General features: G+C 46.2%; 1 long non-coding RNA gene across 3 annotated transcripts in view; it reads left to right on the top strand.

Annotated features, from left to right (window-relative positions):
- The first annotated feature begins 363 nt into the window (after nt 1–363).
- The window catches only part of LOC135183880 (uncharacterized), a 142258-nt gene continuing 116252 nt past the window's right edge, over nt 364–26369 (top strand). For 2 of the 3 annotated variants that reach the window (XR_010305748.1, XR_010305747.1), the window contains exon 1: nt 364–482. This is a non-coding gene — a long non-coding RNA (uncharacterized LOC135183880). Of the gene's footprint in view, nt 483–17277; nt 17377–17532; nt 17614–17953; nt 18566–26369 lie in introns of those variants that run through there. The other variant, XR_010305749.1, reaches the window with a different exon arrangement.

The raw sequence follows: 26369 nt of genomic DNA on the forward strand, positions 1-26369 counted from the left end.
TCATAGCTGAAAGTGTATGAGAAGGCCAGGGACATCTACTCCATGTATTCCCTTCCCCAAGTCTAACTCTGGTGACAAAGCAGACCACTGGTGTTTAACATCCATGAGGAAGGAGCAGCTTCTCTTGGCCACACCAAAATGGAGCTTGTCTGTCCTAGGAATGTAACTGATGTGGTGGCCCAGCCGCGTGCCCACAGTTGGTGCTAAAAGCTGAGCTGATGGCTAAGGCCGGGAGCTTTCTGGAACACTCTGCTGAGTGGCGGCAGCTGTGCGCTGAGTGTGTAACGAGCGGCACCTGGGCGCGCCCGCGGGGCCCCGCACCGGCCCGCCCGCACCTCGCGCAGGGGCCGCCGGCAGCGGCAGCGGCAGCAGCAGCAGCAGCAGCAGCAGGAGGAGGAGGATATTAACGTTGTCTTTCATCCATGTTGTTCACTTTTCCGGGGTGCTGAGATGCTGCAGGGGCTGCTGAGGACGTGGACCAGGTTAGTAATGTTAAACTCTGTTTTCTCGTGGTGGGGCTGCTGTGTTCCCGGCTGAGAGGCTTGCGGTGGCTTTGGGGTTGTGCTGATGGCTGCCTCACGCTGCCCCCGGGGAAGGAGAGGGAGATACCCCAGTGCCCAGCCTGGGCCTTGTGTTGTCCTCGGGCAGTTACCCCAGTGCCCAGCTTGGGGCTTGTGTTGTGCTCGGGCAGTTACCCCAGTGCCCAGCCTGGTGCCTGTGTTGTGCTCGGGCAGTTACCCCAGTGCCCAGCCTGGTGCCTGTGTTGTGCTCGGGCAGTTACCCCAGTGCCCAGCCTGGTGCCTGTGTTGTGCTCGGGCAGTTACCCCAGTGCCCAGCCTGGTGCCTGTGTTGTGCTCGGGCAGTTACCCCAGTGCCCAGCCTGGTGCCTGTGTTGTGCTCGGGCAGTTACCCCAGTGCCCAGCCTGGTGCCTGTGTTGTGCTCGGGGAGGCCTCACTTCGGGGTGGTTTGTGGGGGACCTGGGGTGCGCGAGCAGGCCTCAGGCGCCTCCAGGTGCTTGGTGTGAGGATGGGGGGAAGCAGAAGCCTGTTCCGGGTGGTCACTGAGGGACCAGAAGGGTGAGAAAGGGGAGAAATGTGAGTCCAAGCACAGCAGAACCTTGTTTCCTGACCACAGTGAGCAGTCCGAGGCTTTGGAAAGGGACAGAGGGAAGGACTGAGTGCGCCGGTGGGCGCGGAGGGTGCCTCAGCTTTTGGGCGCCATTGTGGGAGCAACCTCGTCTTGAGGTGAGGTTTGTGGTTCCCCATCTCTCTCCACACTGCCATGCTCCCCTAGTACTCTGCTCATGTTTTCCTCCCTGCTGTCCTTCACTAGGATTTCCTTCCCTCCCCGTGTGCCCTACTGTTTTGAAGGTAGAGATGCAGGTGTACATGCCTCACCTGGCTGCTTGTAACGTAACGTAGCCTGCGTCTTATGGGAACAAAACGTAAGCGCTGCTTACATGCACAGCTCAAAGTTATTCAGTGTATTCCATTAATATTTGAGGGGCAATTACATTATTAATGTGGTACACAAAGAGATTGCAGCGCCGGGGTGGTGTTGGCTGCCTGCATTCTCCTCCTGCTGCCTGCATTCTCCTCCTGCTGCCTGCATTCTCCTCCTGCTGCCTGCATTCTCCTCCTGCTGCCTGCATTCTCCTCCTGCTGCCTGCATTCTCCTCCTGCTGCCTGCATTCTCCTCCTGCTGCCTGCATTCTCCTCCTGCTGCCTGCATTCTCCTCCTGCTGCCTGCATTCTCCTCCTGCTGCCTGCATTCTCCTCCTGCTGCCTGCATTCTCCTCCTGCTGCCTGCATTCTCCTCCTGCTGCCTGCATTCAGTCAGTCTTCCCTGGACCTGCCATGTTCCAAACAGGACACAAGGCAGATCACTGCCTCTAAGGGCTAGCTTGTCAGAGGGGGGACATGTTGGCTAAAGTGCATTTGCTGATTTTTGTGATGATCCTGCTCGAGGCTGAGTGCCGAATTTCATAGACATCTAGAGCTAAAATTGCCTTGCCTATTACAAAGATAAAAATATCTTTTTTTGTTTGAATGTTCTGCTTGCTTCTTTACAAATGAAGGAGTTAAATACTGAAAGGCAGGTGGATGCTGTAACTACTTTAGAAAAAAGATGAATAGGGCTGATGGCTAAAGCTACAGGGAATCTATTGAAGGTCCAGATGCAGACGTGGCTCTTACTCCACACACAGTTCAAAGCGGGGTGAAGCTGCCTGGGTAATTGGCTATGAAATAACTAACCTCTGGGAGAAAATTGCCCTCGTACTTAATTGCTTGTGTTCAGGGTAACATGTAGCCACCTGGCTGATTAGTGCCCTTACCTATATTTACACCCACCCGAGTTTAAATGCAGGCACTATTGTTGGTCTGGCTTTATGTATTCATCGAGTGGCCCTAGTGGATTAAAGAAAATATGACCACCAAGGTCACTTTTTCTTTTCATTCTTTTTTTTATCTTCTTCTGAATCCTCCATTTCTTACATAAGAAGAGCAAATTCAGCCCTAAAGTGTATCTGCTGGCTTTAATAGAACAGTAGTGGAATGAATTTGGTCCCAGTTGTTTTTTTTGGGCATATGAAATACTTAAGAGAAAGTAAAAATCTAGCAGCCTAATGGAAGTCAGAAGGCAAGGCAGGTGAATGGGTGGAAAAAAGAAGTTCGTAGTGATTTTGGCATGGAAAACATCTTTGGGAAACAGGTTGGATAAGCACCTCTCAAAGATGGCATTGAACTTTCCTGAGGTGGAGAGAATGATTTTCTGGAGTCCCCACTGTATAGCAGACTTTATGTTCAACTTTTCAGCCACTTGAAATGTAAGAAAAGCATTTCTTAGTGTAATGGAATGGGTTGCCCAGAAGAGTCCCTACCTTTGGAGATACTGAAAACCTGACTGAACAGTCCTGGGCCACCTGCTTTAGATGACCTTGTGTTAAGTTGAGGAATTTGAGTAGGAGAATCCACAGATGTTGCTCCAACCTCAGCCTTTCTGTGCCTTTGTAATTTTGTGATGCAGTATCAGGTTAATATTTGCCTTAGTCTTCCATTTGTCTGTGTTTTCTCTGTTTGGGTAAGTGGTTGATTTAGATGGATTTCTTATTAGGTATTTAAGGTATGATGGTTTGGGTGCTCCCTGCCCCCCCCCCCACTTTAGAAATCACCCAGAGTGGACTCAGCTGGCTCTGGAAATATGAATGAAGCTTATATTTACAGCTGGCACAATATATAAGCAGATATTTACAGTATGTACAGTTACAGACAAAAACAGACAAAATAAAATGTAACACAGAAACACGACTCCCCTCCCAGAAACCTGAGTCCCCAGAAGGGGCTCTCACCCACCCCTTCACCTTCCCACTGCCCCTCTCAAGCTTACCCCAGTCCCAGGAAGAATGGAGGTTTGGCCAGAGGGTTAGGAAGCAAAGTGGATTAGTCCCAAAAAAACGGAGGGTGAGGTTAGAGAGATGCAGCTCAGCCAGCAGCCCCAGCAAGAGTGGTGCCAAGTGGTTATCTATGTTTTGACTTATGTTTTTATACATCTCAGCAAGCCTATGAGTGAAGTAGACATCACCATTGTTTTCTTTCCACAGCCTGTAATCTAGTTCTTCTCACCAAAACAGTCTAGCCTGCTTTAAAGTAGCATTTATGTTTGCAAGCTGGGAGTCCACATGTTTGTGATTTATGGTGATAATGCTTTGCCCACAGTCCATCTGAACTGATTTTAGTACCAAGACTGCACTAGCACTGCTTGCTGTGTGGCTTCTCTTCAGATCTGGAGCATGCTCATCACTGCAGTTGCTCCACAAGTAGACAACATGTCCCGGGTTTGGGCTGATCCCTCCCCCGGGAAGAAATTCACAACACAAACCCCCCTACTTTTTTGAAAGTCAGGGAAAGATGAAATTGTATTTTCTTATAATATAAGTATAACAATGTAAAGAGAAATAATAACTAGAGAAGGAAGGAAGGGAAAAAAAAGAAAACAATACAATAACCTTAAGGGAGATGGGGAGGGGGGTCAAGCGGCGGCGAAGCAGCAGAAGCAGCAGTAGCCAAAACAGCAGCCGGGGAAGATAGGCGAAGCTGCAGCAGCAGAAGCCAGCGGGAGAAGGGGGAGAACAAACTGTGCTTCTAGACATTAAGTTCTTGATGCTCCAATGAAATTATATTAATTTATCTATTGTTGCCATTTATGTGGCCTATCCCTGGAATGTTCATCTCTCCCCTATGTCTGAGCTAGAGGATCAGCTCAAACGGCCACACAACAAGAGGTTAGAACCTAGATGCAGGTTGGTTTTGCTGATATGTTGAGGCTGTAGGAAGGGGAAGTGGTTATGACAAGGTGGTGTCAAAGGATGGTTTCTTCAGACACTACTACAGGTGGTGTTCTGCTCAGTTCCCTCTGTGGCAAGGGAGTTCACAGAGAGGAATAGCAGAACCTATGATATCAACAAATGGCTGAAGGGATGGTGTGAGCGGCGGCGTTTTGGGTTTTTTGATCATGGGGGAACTTTTACTGCGCCGGACCTGCTGGCTTGTGATGGGGTGCAGTTATCTAGGAAGGGCAGGAGAGTCCTGGCACTGGAGTTGGCAGGGCTCATTAGGCGGGCTTTAAACTAGGTCTGAAGGGGGTGGGTGAGGAAATTACTCTCTCTGAGAAGGAGAGAGATGGAAGGAAACTAAGGACAATTGAATCGAGAGCCCAGCTGAAGTGTATCTACACCAATGCACGCAGCTTGGGTAACAAACAGGAGGAATTGGAAGTCCTGGTCCACCAGGGGGACTACGATGTAGTTGCCATTTCAGAAACTTGGTGGGGCGACAGACATGACTGGGCTGTTATACTGGAGGGATATAACCTTTTCAGGAGAGATAGGCAAGGGAGAAGAGGAGGAGGGGTGGCCCTGTATATTAGAGAGTCACTCCATGCCATTGAGCTAGAAGTGAGGGATGAAGGGGTAGAGACCCTGTGGATTAAAATCAGAGGTAGGACTAATAAATCTGACATCCTGGTTGGAGTCTGTTACAGACCACCCAACCAGGATGAGGGAACAGATGAGATATTTTACAAACAGTTGGAGGCTGTCTCAAGATCTTCAGATCTTGTCCTTGTGGGTGACTTTAACCTGCCAGATATCTGCTGGGAACTTAATTCAGCAGAGAGGAGGCAGTCCAGGAGATTTCTGGAGTGCATGGAGGACAGCTTCATGACCCAACTGTTAAACGAGCCTACTAGGGGTCAAGCTCAGCTTGACCTGCTGCTCTCCAACAGAGAAGGGCTGGTAGGAGATGTGATAGTGGGAGGCTGCCTAGGGTGTAGCGACCACGAGTTAGTGGAGTTTTCAATATACAGGGAGGTAGGGAGGCACCTCAACAAAACCTACACCTTGGACTTTAGGAGGGCAAACTTCAATTTGCTCAAGGAACTTATTTCCAATGTCCCCTGGGCAGCAGTTCTTGAGAACAAAGGGGTCCAGGATGGTTGGACTTACTTTAAACAGGAGCTCTTGAAGGCACAGGAGCTGGCAGTTCCCACATGCCGAAAGATGAGCCGCAGGGGGAGGCGACCAGCCTGGATGAGCAAAGAGCTCCTGAAGGAAGTGGGGGAGAAAAAGAGGGTGTATCGCCTCTGGAAGGAGGGGAAGGCTTCTCCTGATGTGTTTAAGGAGGTAGCCAGACTATGTAGGAGAAAAATTAGAGAGGCTAAGGCTCAGCTAGAACTTAGGCTGGCCACTTCCGTGAAATTTAACAAAAAACACTTTTATAAATTTATCAATGCTAAAAGGAAGGGCAAGAAGACCCTCCACTCCTTACTGGACCAGGAGGGGAACACTATAACTGATGATGAAGCAAAGGCAGAGGTCCTGAATGCCTTCTTTGCCTCAGTTTTCAACAGTAAGGAGAGAGGAGGAGGATGCAAATGGCCTCTTAAACTGGGGGATGGGGTCGGGGAGCAGTGTGTTCCCCTGGAAATTCATGAGGAATTAGTTCAGGACCTGCTGAGCCATCTGGACACCCACAAGTCCATGGGACCAGATGGGATCCATCCCAGGGTGCTGAGAGAGCTGGCAGCTGAGCTGGCCAAGCCACTCTCCATCATTTTCCAGCAGTCCTGGCTCACCGGAGAGGTTCCAGGAGACTGGAAAATGGCCAACGTGGTCCCCATCCACAAAAAGGGTCGGATGGAGGAACCTGGGAACTACAGACCCGTCAGCCTGACCTCAGTGCCAGGGAAACTGATGGAGCAGGTTCTCTTGGGGCCAATAACTGCGCACCTGAGGGATGGCAAAGATCTCAGGTCCAGCCAGCATGGGTTTAGGAAGGGCAGATCCTGCCTTTCTAACCTGATCTCCTTCTATGATCAGGTGACCCGCTTGGTGGATGTGGGGAGGCCTGTGGATGTGGTCTATCTGGACTTCAGCAAGGCCTTTGACACTGTCCCCCACAGCAAACTGCTGGCTAAGCTGTCAACCCGCGGCTTGGATGGTAACACTCTGTGCTGGGTTAGGAACTGGCTGGAGGGCCGGACCCAGAGAGTGGTGGTGAATGGTGCCACATCCAGCTGGCGGCCAGTCACTAGTGGTGTCCCTCAGGGATCAGTGCTGGGCCCCATCCTCTTTAACATCTTCATAGATGATCTGGATGAGGGCATCGAGTCAGTCATCAGCAAGTTTGCAGATGACACTAAGCTGGGGGCAGATGTGACTGAGCTGGAGGGCAGAAGGGCTCTGCAGCGGGACCTTGACCGCCTGCACAGATGGGCAGAGGCCAATGGGATGGGGTTCAATAGCTCAAAGTGCAGGGTGCTGCACTTTGGCCACAACAACCCCATGCAGAGATACAGGCTGGGGTCGGAGTGGCTGGAGAGCAGCCAGACAGAGAGGGATCTGGGGGTACTGATTGATACCCGCCTGAACATGAGCCAGCAGTGTGCCCAGGTGGCCAAGAGAGCCAGTGGCATCCTGGCTTGTATCAGGAGTGGTGTGGTCAGCAGGAGCAGGGAGGTCATTCTGCCCCTGTACTCTGCACTGGTCAGACCACACCTCGAGTACTGCGTTCAGTTCTGGGCCCCCCAGTTTAGGAAGGACACTGAGATGCTTGAGCGTGTCCAGAGAAGGGCGACGAGGCTGGTGAGAGGCCTTGAGCACAAGCCCTACGAGGAGAGGCTTAGGGAGCTGGGGTTGTTTAGCCTGGAGAAGAGGAGGCTCAGGGGTGACCTTATTGCTGTCTACAACTACCTGAGGGGTGGTTGTGGCCAGGAGGAGGTTGCTCTCTTCTCTCAGGTGGCCAGCTCCAGAACAAGAGGACACAGCCTCAGGCTGCGCCAGGGGAAATTTCGGCTCGAGGTGAGGAGAAAGTTCTTCACTGAGAGAGTCATTGGACACTGGAATGGGCTGCCTGGGGAGGTGGTGGAGTCGTCGTCCCTGGGGCAGTTCAAGGCAAGGTTGGATGTGGCACTTGGTGCCATGGTCTAGCCTTGGGCACTGTGGTAAAGGGTTGGACTTGATGATCTGTGAGGTCTCTTCCAACCTTGGTGATACTGTGATACTGTGATACTGTGATACTTTCTCTGTCAGTGCCTTGACAGCCTTCTTTCTACTCTTGCCTTGTTATTGTTTTTGTTTCCCATCTGTGACAGACTCACTGACAATTTCCTACTTTTAGAGCAGAGAAGCTGCAGTTCACCATCTTTAGAGAGGTATGATACCTTGGCAACTTTGATTCTAGAAGACAGCCTGATCAGGAATGCTACGCTGACCTGAACTGAGGTGCCTTATGTGTAGAGAAATAGCTGGAAAGTATATTTGCCAAACAAGTGCTTGGCATATATTTGATTGGAAGTGACAAAGTTGCTGATGGAAGCAAGCCCATGGGACAAAGGGTTTTTTTCTGCTTTGCTTAGCTAACTTTGAGTCTGGCACTTTGTCTAAGCTTGTCAGCCAGGGTCCTTCAACCTCCACCTCCAGAGAGAAACTCATCCCAGCAGCTTTAGCTAGGAGACCTGCTGTCTGTCTCCACTAACCATGGAGAAAGCTCAGTCAAATAGCTTAGCTCAGACATCAGCGTTTAAGCAGCCCAAAATTCAGTGCAATTATCTCATTCAAAATTAACTTCATGGACTGGTAAAAATGTCTTCTCTTCAGTGTGGTGCAGAAGACCTGGTTAAATTGACAGTTGCTAGACAGCTTGGCTCTATTTTGAGGAGATCAGAGGTTTTAGGTGAATGGTTTATGTTGGAAGAGACCTTAATGGCCATCTAGTTCCAACCCCCCTTCCATGGGCAGGGACACACTTCACTAGTCCAGGTTGCTCAAGGCCCCATCCAGCCTTGTCTTGAGCACCTCCAAAGAGGGGTATCCACAACCTCCCTTGGGCTACCTGTTCCAGTGTCTCCCCACCCTCACTGTGAAGAATTTCTTCTTGATATCCAATCTCAATCTCCCCTCTTCCAGCTTAAATCCATTTCCCCTCATCCTGTCACAACAAGCCCTAATAAAAAGTCACTCCTGAACTTTCTTGTAGGCCCTACTCAGATGCTGGAAGGCTGCTCAAAGGTCTCCCTGGAGCCTTCTGCTCCCTGTGCTGAACAGCCCCAATTTCAATGAATGCTATGTAGTGGAATCTAAATATTTAATGTTCTAAATCCTGGAGAACAAACTTCTTTTCTTTTTAAACTGCAGCTATTTCTAATACTTCTGTGCTTTCTTTCTAAGGGAATAGCTATTGTTTTACTCTTTCATTTACATAGCTGGAGTAGCCAAGTTATATATATTTTACTGATAAATATTGTGGTTTATGTGAAGGTGTGGGGGAGCTAATAAGAAGGTTTAGTGTAATAAAATGCAATGAGTCTTCAAGAGGAGGATTAATACATCACAACCTGGAGTGCTAAGGGCCTGACAAGGGTAATTTCCTTCACAGCTTTGTAGACAGAGATTTTTTTATATATATATGTATAAAATGTGTTGTCTCTTTCTATAGAGTTATATATATATATGTCATGGAGGCAGGGAATTAATGTGGCCAAGTCAGGAATTATCAAATACAGAATGATTGTATTTTCCTGAACACCCTGCCCTCAAACTATCTCAAAGCAATTAGTTTAAGTTTATTCACAGATTCAGTTTGATTGGGAGTTTCTTCCAAAAGGATGTTATAGGTAAATTTAGAGATTTAGGAAGTCAGGAAATGGAGAAGGCTAAGCTATAAACACAGCTTTACCCCATTATCAATCAGACTGAGCAGAGGATTAAGGGAGCAGCAGGTTTTACTCATGGGGGTGAGATAGGTACTCGACAGTGATCCCTTGCTGGATTCCTCTGCAGGAGCAGCCTTCTGATGCTGCAGGCAATATCCAGTAGTGTAGATGCACACAGCAGAAGCCCAAGGTGAGTGGCAAAACTGCCAAACTTGGAAATATCTCAAGCACTTCTTCCACAAGTGGGATGATCGTGGAGCGATGCTGCCTTCGCAGTGGCAGGCGAGAGCCAAAACTCCTAGGGTCTCCTCAGTCCAAAAGGCAGCCAGGAAGTTGGCTGCTGATATAATCTGAGAGTAGCCGGTCCAGTTGCTGCTGGCAGCTCTCTCAAAGGTCCCCAGGGCTTGCCAAGCCTGCAAGTTTGCAGAGAATGGTACAAAAGTGGGGAGAACCACCCAAACAGAGGCACGGTGTAAAGCCGAGAGCCGTGCAAAGGAGTAGGAGCCATCCAAAAGCGGGGATGGTCCAAAACAGCAGTTCTGTCACAGCAGGAACCTGTCCTGTCGGTCGCTCTGTCCTGGCAGGAATATTTCAAGACAGGAACTCTCAGGGTGGGAATCTTTCAAGGTGGGAGCATCTTTCCATTCTGCCTTGCTCTATTTAAGCTTTTCTAGACAAAGTGTCTATTTACCATGAAAACTCAGCCAACCACCAGCCCGACTCCAGCACAGGCTTCCACATGGGTCAGCCCATGTGCAGGAAAGTGCCTTTTGCTGTTCCCTCCTCAAGCCTGCAGGGGAAAGGAAAGCAGTTTTTGTGCTTCCTCCCATTCACACCCTAAGAGGTGGGGGGAGAAGAAAGGAATTTGGAATACCCCAGAACAATATATGTAAAGTTTTAAAAATATATAAGTAAGATATATATAAAATTATATTAAAATCTAAATATATAGTGTGTAAGTTGGGCTTTGTGATCCTGAGTGTCTTTCCTAACCTGGATGTCTCTGTGAGATATATTGTGCTAGTTTGAAGCTAGCTAGAATATTTTGGTGAGAAGAATTAGACTATAGGCTGTGAAAAGGAAACAATGTTGATATCTACTTCACTCTTAGACTTGCTGAGATGTATAAAAGCAAGAACATAAACACAGATAACAGAGTTGCTCTCTGACTCTGGCTGCCTGCACTTTTCTCCCTAACCTGCTGTCTATGTAACTAATCCTTCTGCTTCCTAACCCCCCTGTCTGATTCTCCAAACTCACCTTGAATGTAAAGCAAACTCCAGGATAAGGTAGAGGGGTGGAAGGGGTGGTTGGGAGCCCCTCCTGTGGACTCTGGTTTCTGGGAGGGCTGTTGTGTTTCCGTATTGCTTGTATATTTCTATAGCTGTATATATCTGCTTGTATATTGTGCTAAGCTGTAAATATAAAGCTGTGTTCCTTATTTTCCATCTCAGCTGAGTCTACTCTGGGTGATTTCATAAGAGTGGGGGGGCAGGTAACACCCAAACTGTCACATCTTTATTTTGGTGCCAAATGTGGGGCCATGAACTGCTGAAAATACATAAGCACACCATCACATATATGTGTGAGTGTATATATATATATATATAAAAACTTGAAATCAGGAGACACCACAGACCTTAAAAATTCATATTAAGATGGTGTGACAGGGAGGGAATGATGATGTTAACAACTATTTCCCAGTTGATAAAATCTGGGGAAAGGTCATAAATTCCTGGGCAGGAATGAGAAATTGTCTCCCTTAACTCCATTGTGTTATATAATGAGGACCTTCAACTTGTATTAAAAAAAAAATGAGCCTTTGGAACCTAGCAATAAAAAAAAAAAAAAAAGAAAAGAGTTCATTCATATTAAAGATTTATTTAAGGATGGATGTTTTAAATCATTTTGGACCAATTTGTAGATGATTTTAATATTCCTGGAGCTCAGTTTTGCCATTTTTTTTCAGCTAAGGCATGCTGTTCTTTGTGAATTAAAGGGGGGAAAAAAAAGAAGAAAAAGGTATAGAAATGCAAATGTCACAGATTGAAAAATTGTTGTACAAAGAGACTGTCTCACTAAATTGATTTCAAGGCTATGTAGGACATTGTCAGTATCCTTAGACAGAGGCAGATTGGAAGTTAAAGAGAAAAAAAGGTGAGAGATGCAGGTAAAGAAATACAGAAGGATGGCAGCAGACAGTTTAATAAAATGGATTTTCTGAAAACAAGACATTAAATTGTTCCATGTAATTATATCCTGTTCAGAGGACATATTTATGTCCTCCTCAGATGCAGAAATACATAAAGAGGTTGTTCCTGTACTCTAATAACAGGAAGATACTGCAGGGAGGTGGGTAGCATGTACTTATCCCTAAGTATTTTATGGACATCAGACATTCTCAGGAAAAGGTTTCAGAAGTTCTACTGTGTAAAAATGAGATCTTTAGGTGTCTTTAGACTGAATTATAAAGACTTGTTGGTTACACCAGTGGGAGAGAGATATTTTTGGATGTGTTTCAAGTGTTTTTAATAATTTCCTCATATGTTTAAATAGAGAGACTTCAGAAGGCCAAAGGAGAAAAATGGTCTGTGTGATCTGTGGTAGAGTACTTAATTTATCCTAAGCCTCTGAGTTTTAGTTATTTATCACAGAAGCCTATCATGATAGGGATTGGAAGGGACCTCTGGAGGTCATCTAGTCCAACTCCCCTGCCAAAGTAGGACCACCTAGATCAGGTTGTGCAGGAATGTGCCCGGGTGGGTTTTAAAAGCCTCCAGAGAAGGAGACTCCAAAAGCAACCTGGGCAGCCTGGTCCAGGGCTTCAGCACCCTGAAAGTCAAGAAGTTTAAAAATCTTATTAAGTATTCCACGAGGCTGATGAGACAGAATTCAGTACTTGTAAGGTGTATAGATCAGGTAGAAGTGAAGGGCATACAAACATGCACACAGTGGAGATGCTGGGATATGGCCAACACCTAGCACTGACTGTATGAAAAGAAGTGAAAAGCTCAGACTACTGCAGTGCTATAATTGGGCAAATTCTCAGAGGTTTAGTCCAAGAAAGTACTCAGTCAATCACTGAAAGGCCTAAAGTGTTGAAAATGTTTTCCCTGATGGCTGACTTGAGAAAATCTTGACTCTGCATGGTTGGGGATGGGAATTGGTGTTGCAATTGCTACAAAAGGATTCACCTTTGTGAGGGCTGCCAGGTAATTCATATTGCAGATGGGTACCTGGCTCAGATAGACACAAGTTTTCCCTTCACTGCTGCTTATTTAGGGGAGATAAGCTGAGATTTTTGCTGCAGGTTCTGCCTATGACTAAGAAAGTTCAATGCAGTGATATAGTCAAGAAATGTGTGGACACTTCAGAACATGGGTTAATGACCATGGTAGTCTTAGGTTGAAGGTTGGACTCAGTGATCTTAAATGTCTCTTCTGCTGCAATTGCCTGTATGTCAGCTCTGCTTTGGGCTCTTCTGACTCTCCTTTTTCAGCAAGGTGATAGAAGCTTGATGAACTCCTGAAAAGTTGAATTTCACCTTGTTTCATTTTCACTGTTGACTAAAAGTGATACCTTGGCTCTACCAGTGAGACTAAGACAGTTTAATGAAGCAGGGCAAATGGGCAGGTTCTTCAGCCTTGCAGAGCAGTGTTGTTTGTCTTTACTGGTAGTTGCCCATGCTGAAGACACATGGAGCTCACACCTTCTACATGCTTTGTGCCAAAACCTTCCCTCTTATCTCTGATAACACAACGTCAGTTGTGCGTTCCACATGTTCACTGGGACTCTTTGTGCCTGAGAATTTAGATGACTAATGCCTGCAGAGTGTGTGAGAACAGACAGCAGCAATGTGCTGCAAGAACTGGAAGCAGTCTGGCCCCTTGGCAAGGCAGAGCTCCATCAGCCAGTCTTAGTCCCACATTAGGAATGCTGCTTTGGAGTTCTCTGTGCAATTCAAAGATCTGTCTGGTGAAAAGCTTAGTTTTGCTTTATTGATGGCTGCCCATAATTTTCTTCCAATGACATGACAAGAGGGTCAGTCTCTTCTCCCTAGTGTCAAGTGATAGAATAAGAGGAAGTGGCCTCAGGTTGCACCAGGGGAGGTTTAGATTGGATATTAGGAAACATTTCTTTATTGAAAAGGTGATCAGGCATTGGAACAGGCTGCCCAGGGAGGTGATGGAGTCACCATCTCTGGAGGTGTTCAAAAAGGTGTGTAGACGTGGCACTTCAGGACATGATTTAATAGCCATGGTGGTGTTGGGTTGATGGATTTGATGATCTTACAGGTCTTTCCCAACTGAAACAATTCTAGGATTCAATGATAAGGCTGTCAGGCACAGGCTCATCTTCACCCACTCAGTTCAGCAAATGATAGTACTACTTACTGAACTCTTGTGAAATGAAAGGGGACATTTTTCATGTTCCTTCAAGTTTGCTGTTTATCATCTAGAGTTGACTCAGTCCTAAATAGATGAGTTTTCTTCCTCCTGCCAAGCAAATATGAGAAAGACCAACAGTTTAGAGAAGGAAACAAAAGGGAAGGCCTCAAATAGAGTCTTACTAATGAGTTAATCAGCACATTTGAATGCTAATAAGCACAACTTAGTAACTGGATCATCTCCTTTCTATTGTCCACTGGGAAGCTACATTTAGGAAATGAATTAAAAATTTGTATTTAGCTCACTTTTTTTTTAATGAGTTAATGCATGTTCTTAGACCATGCAACTGTATCCTTGGCATCTGCTTTTTGTCTGCTTCCTTTCTTCATTAATAATCATTGTTCTCTAATAAAAATGAGAGGATGGAGAAATGAATTCTAATCATGGATTCTAGCACTGTCAAGCAGAGATCATCATTAGAGCCTTGTTTAAGCGAATGCCCCTGGTTCTTGTCTTTGCATCTGGAGTATCTTTTCCCTCTGTGACATCAGGAGGGTCTTTCCTTCCTGACTCACAGGTCTCTTTTGCCAAAGGACTGGCTTTTATTTCAGCGAATCATAGAATGGTTTGGGTTGGAAGTGACCCCAAAGATCATCTACTTGCAACCTCCCCGCCATGGGCAGGGGCACCTCCCACTAGACCAGGCTGCTGGAGGCACTGTCCAACCTGGCCTCAAACATCTCCAGGGAAAGGACATCAACGTCCTTCCTGGGCAGCTTTTCCCAGTGTCTCCCCACCCTCAGTGGAAAGAATTTCTTCCTGATCTTCAGTCTAAATCTCCTCTCTTCTGTCTCAAAACCGTTGCCTCTCATCCTATTACAACGAGCTTCTGTAAAAAGTCCCTCCCCAGCTTTCCTGTAGAAGCCTTGCTAGGCTAAGGCAAGAAAGGATGACCCAGACTTTGTCAGCTGTCAGGTATGCTCAGGGTCTTTGGAAGTGAGAGGCCAGTCATTTCAATTCCTTGCATTTGCAGGGATGGCAGAAAGATGTTTGATAGTTGTTTCTTCAAGTCTGCTGCACAGGATTGCTCAGGAGGCTCTGGAGAACTCAGCAGAGCAGTCACGGACAACGGCCTTGGAGAGTCAGGGGCTGCATCTGCGCGGCTGTTTCCAATCCTCACGCCTCCTGCTTTGAGGCAGTGGGATGCTCTTGTCAGCCACGTAGATAACCGTGACTAGAATGAGAGACGTGGATGTGAGCAGCAGTTCTGCACTATGAACGAGTGAGGTCCCTTCCTGAAAGGGATGAAGCAGAAGGAGCTGCTCTGAGTACAAACAGGCAGGGCAGATTGGCTTGCAGAAAGCGTAATCCCACCGAGCACATGGCAGCTGAACACCAAGCCTCCTGATATGCTGTGCAATAGAAAGCAACTTGGCTTTTCCTATTAATTTTTGTAGTTACCATTAAAGGCAATACCACAACTCACATTATATCAGGCCCAATTACACTAGTGCCTGCTTCTATTTTTTTTTCTTTCATGCTGTGGCATTTCCTTTCCCTTGAAAACACTCTTTCACTCAGTCTAGCAATTAACTGCTTGAACAGTATAATAAGGAAGCAATTAAGAGGTGACAGAGAAAAATTAACACTCCATTTCACATTAAAGGCCAAGTGAGTATCCTGGCCATTGTGAGTTAAATGTGTCTTTGAAAACCTGTAGTTTGGATGTATTTTCCTTTTGAAAAAGAAGCCAGCTCCATGTTTTTTTGTCTAGAGTCCCAATCTGAAAATGGATGATAACTAATTGGGTGCTGTCTGCTTCAACAGGCTGTATTAATTGTAGTTTGCTCTCCTCCAAGGGTAGAGGAAAACAAAATCTTTGTAATATATAGGCACAATGTAGGCAGCCTTAATCTGAATATGCATGTGCCAGGGCAAATAAAGCAAACCACTGCATGCAATGTTGCCATGACAGGCAGCATTTGCATAATAAATAACAGCTATCATGAGACTTTCTTTATGAAGTTCTCTGCTGTGTTGTCAGCTCTAAGAGCCTGCAATAAAGGAGGCAATATTGAGAAAGTAAGAGTGTGTTTTGCTAGCAGATGCAACACCCTGACCACAGTCGTTGTTAAGCAGACCTGAGTCTAGACTTGCTGACAAAATGCAGAGGATTGCATTGCTTTGCAGGCAACAGCACGTGGACTGTGCAGGGAGTCCTGCAAATTGATGATCAGAAGGTGTTTTTGTGTAAACCTAGGGTTTTCCAGATCTGTGCTGTGGAGGCTGTGGGTTTGGCATGAGATGCTTGGCTTGGCCTTGGAATTATGGAATCGTTGAATTGCTTCAGTTGGGAAAGACCTCTAAGGTCATGAAGTCCAACAGTCAACTCAACATCACCATAGCCATTAAACCGTGTCCTGAAATGCTGTGTCCATAGGTTTCTTGAGCACCTCTAGGGACAGTGACTCCACCTCCCTGGGCAGCCTGTTCCAATTCCTGACCACTCTTGCAGCAAAGACGTTTTTTCCTAAAGCATTTATCCACACTGGTGAGACCCCAGCTGGAGTATGGTGTCCAGTTCTGAGGCCTCTCTATTACAAGAGGGATATAGATGTGCTGGAACATGTCCAGGGAAGTGCTATGGGGATGATCAGAGGGCTGGAGCACCTCTCCTATGAGGAGCTGGGGCTTTTCTCGGAGCTCTCTTGGAGGAGAAGGCTCTGAGGTGACCTTATTGTGACCTTTCAGTATCTTAAGAGGACCTACAAGAATGCTGGGGAGGGACTTTTTAGGATGTCAGGTAGTGATAGGACTAGGGGGAATGGAACAAAGCTGGGAATGAGTAGATTCAGACTGGCTGTTAGGAAGAAGTTATTCAGCATGGGGTTGGTGAGATCCAGGAATTGATTGCCCAGGGAGGTGCTGGAAGCTCCATCCCTGGAGGTGTTTAAGGCCAGGCTGGATGAGGCTCTGAGCAACCTGATCTAGTGTGAGATATCCCTGCCCATGGCAGGGGGGTTGGAACTAGATGGTCCTTGTGATCCCTTGCAGCCCTGACTGATTCTATGATGCTAATATCCAACCTAAGCCTCTCTTTACACCATTTCAGGCCATTTCCTCTTATCACCTGATACTAGGGAGAAGAGGCCAACTCTCAACTCATTCCAACCTCCTTTCAGAGAGATGTAGAGAGCAATGAGGTCTCCCCTCAGCCTCCTCTTCTCCAGGCTAAACACCCCAATTTCCCTTCCATGACACTCAGCCACTCCTCATAAGACTTGCTCTCTAGACCAGCTTTCTTGCCTTCCACACAGCGTGGAATCAGGGTCTTCCTTTGTGGTGGAGGCACCGTCCCTGGGGGTCTTCAAGAAAAGACTGAATGAGGCACTTAGTGCCATGGTCTAGTTGATTGGTTAGGGCTGGGTGATAGGTTGGACTGGATGATCTTGGAGGTCTCTTCCAACCTGGTTGATTCTATGATTCTAAGAGGGACATAGTGGAGATGGTTTAAACAGTGCTTGCTTTGTAGTTGATAGGCAGCCTAACACTCCAGAATTTGGTGGAAGTTCCAAAGGCTAGCATTGGGATGAGACAGTGAAATCATGCTGCTACTAATTCCAGAGGAGCTGGTGCTGGTCCTCAGCATCAGGACTGAGTGTTTGTGTGGTTTTGCAGAGCTAGAGCTCTTCAGAGATGGTGGTTTCTGTGCTGTCTCCAGTTGTCTTTCCTGCCAGGTCCCCTGTGCCAGAACAGAAGATGAGGACAACTTTGCAGGTATTTTCCTCTGTTCTGTGCCAGGGGAACTCTGTCCTTTGAATCAAGACCTTTTTGAGGCTCTTGATGCTGTTCTGTCCTCCCTACCTGGAATACAGACCCTCCAAGCAGAGCTGGTTAAATAAATATATTTTTAATTCCATCTTCATCTGAAAGGTTTCAAACCTCAGAGCACAACAGAACTTCTGTGATCAAATCAGAGAGCTTCATGAGACTTCTTGGCTTTGGAGGTTCATTGTAAGTTATAAGCAGCTTTTCACTGGGGAGTCAATGAATATTGATAGTTATCTTGGACATGGTTTCATATGACTATGTTGTGGAATTTGATATTAAAATCCCTGACTTTGATGCAATACCAGTGGAAAGGGAGAGGTTTCAGCTGGATTTTACTTTGAGCTTTCATTGGAATGAAGGGGAAACATAGATCAAGTCAATCATGGGCTCCAAAATATTAGGGAGAGCAAAGGGAGCATAAGAAAGTACCTTAGGAAGGAGTGAAAGGTAATAATAAATCCAAAGTGGAGACTATTTGCTTGGAGGTGAATGAGCATGGGGAAAAATGTCTGTTTTGGCACAGAATATTGTCCTGGCATGTTGGAAGTGGAGGACCAGCTTGAGAAGGCTGCTGCAAAGCTCACTGCATCTGAAGCAGATGCTGCTGACAGTAATGAGCCTGGTCTGAAAATGACAGAAGATGGTGACCTTCATACCCAAATAATAGGACTGTTGCCAGGATCCAGGCTAGACTGTGGCCTGAAACAGAGTCCTCAGGGGTGGTTGTGGAGTCTTCCTCTGGAGATATTCAAGACCTGCCTGGATGCCTTCCTGTGTTATCTGATATAGGTGATCCTGCTCTGGCGGGAGGGTTGGTCTGGATGATCTTTTGAGGTCACTTCAGCCCCTAACCTTTTGTGATTCTGTAATCAATCTGTTCCTCTTTGGTTGTGAGTAGCAGCTTTCCTGTTCTGTGCCAGAGCTGCACTGAGGCTTTCCAGACTGGTGGAAAGCAAATCTCCAAGTTCTGGAAAATCTTAAGCAAACAGAGAAGTGCTGTCCAGGTTTGTATGAGCGGGTTTAATGAGCTTTGATCTGGATTTTAATTGAGTTGGTAGATGTGACTTGACTGAATGCTCTTAGGTGTGATTTAAATGAGGATCTAACTCCTTTTGTCCTGTCCCAACCCCTTCTAATACAGCTGAAATGATGAGGCACCTGTTAGTGCTGGACTTCTACTATTACTGGCCTGGTGTGTGTGCTGGTGGAGAGAGTTATTGCTGATAATTCCTTGATTTATGAGGTGCTGGAACATGTCCAGAGAAGGGCAACAAGGCTGGTGAAGGGCCTGGAACACAAACCCTATTAGGAGAGGCTGAGGGAGCTGGGGTTGTTTAGCCTGGAGAAAAGGAGGCTCAGGGCTGACCACATTGCTGTCTGCAACTATCTGAAGGGAGGTTGTAGCCAGGTGGAGTTGGTCTCTTTTCCCAGACAACCAGCAATAGAACAAAGGGACACAGTCTCAAGTTGTGCTAGGGGAAGTATAAGCTGGATGTTAGGAGGAAGTTGTTGGCAGAGAGAGTGATTGGCATTGAATGGGCTGCCCAGGGAGGTGGTGGAGTCACCGTCCCTGGTAGTGTTCAAGAAAAAGCCTGGGTGAGGCACTTAGTGCCATGGTCTAGTTGAGTGGATAGGGCTGGGTGCTAGGTTGGGCTGGATGATCTTGGAGGTCTCTTCCAACCTGGTTGATTCTATGATTCTGTGACTTGTTGAAAAATAAGACAGTGCTGAAACTTGTAAGAGGCCTTACGGAGTGTGAAGCCAAAGTTACTATGTCCTTGACGTCATTTGTTTTTTTGGAATCTGCTTGGTTTTAAAACTTATTTATCTGTGTTTGTGGTACTTATTTACAGATCTACTTTCTTCCCTTTATTATCTATACTCATTGTATCTATTTACAGATGTTGTTTCTCCCCTTTATTTCTCTTCTCTTTCATAAACAGTAAGGAATGAGCTGACTATCAGCAGATGTATTAGAGGCAAGCAATCATCTTCAGGTTTTCTTTTGGTCTGAGTGGAAGAAATTACAGCCTTCTCTGGATGCAGTTTTTTTTCAAGCTAATGGATGGATCATGCAATATCTATAGTACCTAATATCTTCCCCTAAACAGAAGAGAATAAAAAGTCTCTTCACACAAGCAACCCTAGATCTCATACAACAGCACAGCGTGTGTCAATTCACACCGTGTCATGTGATGTGGAACTACTTAATACAGCCTGACTTGGAGTGACATTTGTGTTGCCCATATCATAGAATCAAAAAAAATAACACTTACTTTCATAAGTGAGTAATTATCTTTTCCAGTTGATGGTATTTTGCTATTTGCAGGTCAAAATGAAAAACAGGTAAGGGTTAGTGAGCTACCTTGAAAAGAATTATTGCGGTGGAGAAGAGCAAATTTGATAAGGCTCTTACTATGCCAGCTACAGAAATGGTTCTGTCTATGAAAGGATGGCTCTGTCTTTTAGATGTGATGTGAACTAAAGCAGGGGGAAATCCAGAGAGGAAATCTCAGCTTTTGAGTGACAGGCTTGCAAGCTAATTAAGGCCAAAGGACAGTTTTAAGGAAGGAGGAGAAAACATTGTATATTGGCCAAAGACTGAGGGTTATGTTTTTGTTCTACATCTAATCCTGCCAGGCTCGTGAGATAATTAAGGCCAAAGGACAGTTTTAAGGAAGGAAAAGAAAACATTGCATATTGGCCAAAGACTGAGGGCACGTTTGTGTTTTCATTCAATCCTTCACATCACACCACAGTAGGCTGATAATGCACAGATGCCCCCAAGGTGTGGCGATCACTGGGCAAAAAAGACTAGCTCTGGATGCTCTCCTTCCATCTCCATCCCGTCGCTGTTCTGTAGCTGGTTGCCTGGTGAGAGGGCAGTTCTCAGGTGTATTCTTACCCTGAAAGCATTGAAATTCATGGTTTGTTTATAAAGATCCTAATTTGATGTACAGTTAGGAGCTGTGAATCCTATGAATGCTGGATAAGGAAGTAGCTTATGAGCAGTGAGACATATCTGCAGCCTAAGGTACTTTCTCTGCTCACAGGAAAACCTAGAGACCTTTTGGAGGTTGGTTTAATGAACAAACATGTAGACATGACACTCTGGAACATGGTTTAATGGCTGTGGTGGCATTTGTTGATGGTTGCATTTTAATGACGTTAATGGATACACTTGATTCCAACTGAATCAATTCTATGACTCTGTAATTCTTCATACCCTCAGGAGTCCCTTTGCAGCAGCATCTCATGGTAGCATGCAGTTGTCCCCAGTTACAGTTTGCCGTGTTCCCATTGCTGTGAAAACATCTCCCACTCGTTTGTTCCTAAACCTCATCTCTAGCAGAAGTGTGTACCATACCTTGTCCATCAATCTCCATCTGCCCATGGTGCCCTTTCCTAAACCCAGGAACTGCAAGTGGATATTACTTTCCAAAAATGGCTGTGGAAATTAGATGATAACTGGGAAGAGAGATGGCGAAGACATCCTGCCATGGGCAGCTTCCCTGCAAGAATTTGTGTGGCAGGGGGTTGAAACTGGATGTTCTTTGAGGTTCCTTCCAACCTAAACCATTCTATGATTTTATGATCTCTGCCAGCTGCCTGGGTGACAGTGTTTCTTGGAGGAACTTTCCTCCTCTTGTGATATCTTAAGCCCTGGAATAAGAAACACATTAGCAGAGTGATTTGCAGGATGCTTTTGGACGTAACTTTGTAATGTGGTTGTTTTCTGCAGAGTTGTGCAACTCAGAGCAAAATTTCACCTTGTGCAATATACTGGGACTGACGTGCTGCTTTAACTCCAAAGTACTAAGGCATTGAAAATAGTCACTGGAAATTTATTTCAGCTACTTTAACTTTTTTTTGTGTATGTCTTTTTTAAAAATATATATTTATTTTTAATGAAGCTACAAAAATAAGCTTGCAGGGAATAGTTCTTGTTCTCCTGACATGGCTCCATGCTGCCACTGCCATGGCAACCACAGCATCTCCTCTTCTTCCCTATCAGGCCTTGTCTGCTCAGCTGGAGAGCTTCTGCTTAGTAATGCCACAGTTATGTCAGTGCCTCTTTGCAGTACCAGGACCACTTCCTCTTTCCTGACTGCCCACTGTAGGACCACCCTACAGTAATTGGAGATGGAATCATCTTTCCCCTCCTTCTTCCATCCCAGTATATGTCCTGGAAGGCTAATAGACCTATTGGATGTCCTGGCTTGCCCCATCCTTCTGCTGATGGAGGTAGCAAGGGCAGGAGGAAAACAAAGGTTTGGGCCATTATGTCTCCTCTTAAAGTGATAAACAGGTATCCACAGGTGTTTAGGTACTTGTTGGTGTCTTGGCCAAATAAGGGTGACCAAGCCCTGGGGTCACTTAATATGGTCAGTTTGGCAAATGCCATTTTGATTGGTGAATCTCTGTGGCCAAAGGAGCCTTTGCACTCGGGCAAGTACTATAAATTGAGCTAAGTTTCAAGCAGTTGTGTGTGCTGCTTCTGCCTCGCTGCCTCTGCCTCATTGTGTGCTGCTTCTGTCTTGCTACTTCTGCTGCTGCTTCTACCTTGCTGCCTCTGCCTCACTGCTCTTGGACAAGGTGTTCTTCTCTGCTTTGTGCTTCAGACCAGCTTAGCCTTGATATGTTGGGCTTGAACTACCTGGAAACTTAGGTGCCTCAAGTTTCCCAGAAGGCATTTAAGTGCCTCATGGTGGTGCAAGAAGTGCCACTGACATGGTGCTCTCTGTGCATCTGCAAGTGCCTGCACCTCTGCAAACCTTTGTGCCAAGAGGAACCAGGATCAGGTCAGAGATCATCTGCCTCTTTCCCAGCACCCTGGGAAGATCTGGAAGTCTCTCAACAGCCAAGCAGTTCCAACACTGCCACAAAGGAGCCAGGGACTATCTTGAAATGTCTACTCCACTGCAGTGAGTAGAACACACTGCAGGGAGTAGAGGGCTCCAGCTACCTATTTGTAAGTGAGGCAAAGCCATTTTGTGGCTAAACTTTTCCAATGTTCTGATTCTCTTAAATGAATGAATTAACCATAAACATCCTTGTGAAGATTTTCCTAACCAAATTAAAACCCAAATATATCTAATTTGTATATAGTTGTGGGCAGGGCTTTCCAGAAGTAAAATTAGCTATATATTTTATAGTTCCTGCCCTGTTAATTGCCCCAACTAAATCAGTATAGTCCAGGGCAATGTTCACATCTTTGCTGTGTGAAATTCCTGTTAGTTAAGGTCTTCCACTATGTCTTCTCCAAGCAGTGCTTGCAAAGGTCTGGATGATATTTTGGAGATACACTTGACTGCTCCACATCCCTTCTACTTTGCCTAGGAAGAGTCCAACAGAGAGCCAGGAGAATGGCTGGGGGACTTGAGCATCTCCTCTATGTAGAGAGACTGAGAGCCCTGGGGCTGTTCAGTCTGGAGAAGAGAAGGCTGAGAGGAGATCTGATCAATGTCTATCAATATCTGAGAGGTGTGTGTCAAGTGCATGGGGCCAAGCTCTTTTTGGTAGTGCACAGTAATAGGACAAGGAGCAATGGATACAAACTGGAATGTAGAAGGTTTCACCTCAAATTGAAGAGCAACTTCTTTAAGGTGTGAGGGTCATGGAGCCTTGGGGCAGGCTGCCCAGAGAGGTTGTGGAGTCTCCTTCTCTGAAGACTTTCTGCATCCACCTGGATGCATTCCTGTGCCAACTACCCTGGGTGATCCTGCTTGGCAGGGGGTTTGGACTGGATAATCTCTGGAGGTTCTGTCCAACCTCTAAGGTTCTGTGATTCTGTTTTCCATGGAAAATGGACAGTTTCACTGACTCCCTAAATCAAGTTTGGAAGGTTTGGGGAAAAAAAAAGGAGCATGTTTTCCATCTAGGATATGTCTGTTTCTTTACAAAGGGAGGAAAGGACACATCAAATCTTAGGAATGAACACAACATGACAATTTTGTAACCCACCATGAAATAAGGATTTATTAGTTTGTTGATCTCCCCTGGGGACCTGAGTGCAATAAAAGCAGGAATTGTGCTGACTTGGGTGGAATTGAGGAGCATGTTCAACTTGAAGGCAAATGGTTATGCTGCACATCCCAGGGATACAGGCTGGATGAGCTCAGCTGTCACTCAAGTCTGTTAATCCCTCAAATCTTTAGCACTTGAGGATTAATTTCTCTAAATATTGTGCCAAATATAATAGTCTATCTCCCACACTATTAGATGTGTATGAACTACAAGGAGCCTTTTGTCTCCCTAATAGGATTCAGCTCTAATTCTGATATCATAAAGCCTAAGTTTAAAATATAATAAGTTATAAAACCCTCCCACATATTTGCCACAGGTAGAAGGGTAACAGCTGAACTGCTGTAAAGCCCTAATCCTGGTCTCTGTTGCTGCTCTTTGCACCAGTGCTACAGCAAGATCAGCCCAGGAGGAGCTGCTTTTGCTTTATGCTGGCACAGGAGAATTGCAGGGTGAAGTAACAGTGCCATGATGCTTTTCTCTTGTCATACCTTGCTTTGGAGAGTGGGGATGGTGGTGGTGGTGTGGAACACCAGGGTAGGAGGGACCCTGGTGTAAGTATGATGGTGAGCAAGTGTGCATGTGTAAGTCAGAGGCAATTCTGGGACTCATCATTACACAGCAGAGTGCCAACTGGTCCAAGTAAGACACTTTTGTTTGTTTTAACAAAGCAGCAGTTCTTCCTGGTGAGTTTTTAGGTGTACAGTGCCAGTAGGTCTTTCTGTGAACCTGTGAAGTTCAGCAAGGGCAAGCGTAGAGTCCTGCAACTGGGGAGGAATAACCTTCTGCACCAATACAGATGAGGGGTGACCTGTTGGAAGAAGAACCTGGGAGTGCTGGTGGTCAACAAGTTCCCCATGAGTCAGCAATGTGCCTTTGAGGCCAGTAGTGTTCTAGAGTGCATGTAGCCTGCAGGTTGAATGAGGTTCTCCTTCTCTCTGCTCTGGTGAGGCCACATGTGGACTGCTGTGTCCATTCCTGGGCTCCCCAGTTCAAGAGAGACGGGGAAATACTGGAGAACATGCAATGGATGGCCACAAAGATGCTGAGGGGCCTGGAAGCATCTCGCTTCTGTGGAAAGGCTGAGAGGCCTGGGGCTGAAGGGTGAAGGTCAAGAGAACAGGGCTGGACTCATTTCAGTTGGTGCTCAGTGCTAGGAGAAGAGGTAATGGGCACATAGGAAGTTCCATCTAAACATGAGGAGGAATTTCTTTACTTTGAGGGTGGTGGAGCCCTGGAGCAGGCTGTCCAAAGAGGTTGTGGAGTCTCCTCTGGAGACTGCAGCCTGCCCTGGGTGACCCTGCTTTATCGGAGTGGCTGGATGAGATGATCACCAGAGGTGCCTTTCAACCCCTACCCTTTTGTGATTCTGTGATTTGCCTTGTGGACAGCCTCTTACAGCTGGAGGCTACCACTGGGGAGCTGATCCTATACTATTAGACTTCTTTACTGTACTAGCTTCAGCCACACATAGTGGGTTGTGGAGACTCAGGATCTTTGGACTTGGTTTTGGGCTTACAGGGCTGTGATGCTGAGTGCTGACAGCCATGTACTTTGCTGCTGTGGTGCTGTTGTCCTGGCTGGGATGTCCGAATCAGCTGGTGGAAGTGAGTAACAATTCCATTTCCCACTTCAGAATGGTCTCACTTTACATTCATGCCTTAATGAAGCAACTGTTGCTATTTTCCCTTCCTTCCTGTATCCCTGCAGATGACAAACCATAACCAGTTCTGCTATTATTTCTAATGTGGGCTGTATTGATTACCTGGATTCTGCTCTGGGTAGGTCTGAGATCTCTTGCGTCAAGCTGTTCTTTTGGCACCAAGAATCAGTGCGTGGTGCATTGAAATGAACTCAAATTAGAGCAGATGGTGTGTGATGTGTTAAGTGACAGGCCACTGTTTGCTAGGAGACCAGCAAAATTTGCAGTGTACTGGGAGAGGATGGAGTGGCATATGCCAGCAGTCTTCCACTGAAGCTTCCTGCTGGAGACCTCACTGTGAGTCCTTGGAAAAACTCTGTCTTGGAATCATAGAATCATTTTGTTAGGAAAAGACCTTGAAGATTGTTGAGTCCAATTGTCAACCTAACACCACCATGGCCATTAAACCATGTCCCAGAGTGACATGCCTACATGCTGTTTTGAACACCTCCAGGGATGGGAACTCCACTGCCTCCCTGGGCAGCCTGTCCCAATGCCTGACCACTCTTGCAGGAAGGGTATTTTTCAGGGTCTGTGGGTTCAGGCTTCGTGGAGCAGGTAAGGGAAAGATCCACAAGCTGTAATGTGACTGCTCTGGATGCAGAGACTTTGGATGATGTGTGGGGCACAGGGGTGCTGTGTATAGGTGTGCAGTTCTGCTCAGGTGGAGCACATGGGTCCACTGTTAGCTAGGGCTGGAGCAAAATTAATCCATAGAGGATGCAGGATGGAGCAGGCTTTACCCAATGGTTGGCACTTGTCTAGCATTTCTCATCCTTCCCACACCTTTGAGTGATTGCTGCTTAACCCACTGTTAAACTCTGCCTTTGCTGAACCCATATTAACCTGAAGGCATTCAGAAAATTGGAGGGAAAGCTGAAAACATCTGTGGAGGTCAGGAAAAAGCATCTTATGAATGACAAAGAAGAAAATAGGAGTCAGAGAGACATGGTGGTAGGAGGAAAAATATTCTTTCTCTCTTAAAAAAATCTGGTGACTGAGGAAATTCCCCAGAGGAGGAAGAATAAGGTACTTCCTACATGACAGTGAGTGACAGCTTTTTTCGTGTGCTGTGGCTTGACAGTTACATGTTGCCAGTGAGGAGTGAGTGAGGAAGGAGAATCAAACTCTTCTCTCAGAACACAAATGCTTGCTCACATCCCAGCTCTTCTCCTTTTTGGTGTTTTCCATTTGGATTGCAGCTGTTCTTCTG

The sequence above is a fragment of the Pogoniulus pusillus genome, chromosome 19 (assembly GCF_015220805.1).
Source record: "Pogoniulus pusillus isolate bPogPus1 chromosome 19, bPogPus1.pri, whole genome shotgun sequence".
Classification (NCBI taxonomy): domain Eukaryota; kingdom Metazoa; phylum Chordata; class Aves; order Piciformes; family Lybiidae; genus Pogoniulus; species Pogoniulus pusillus.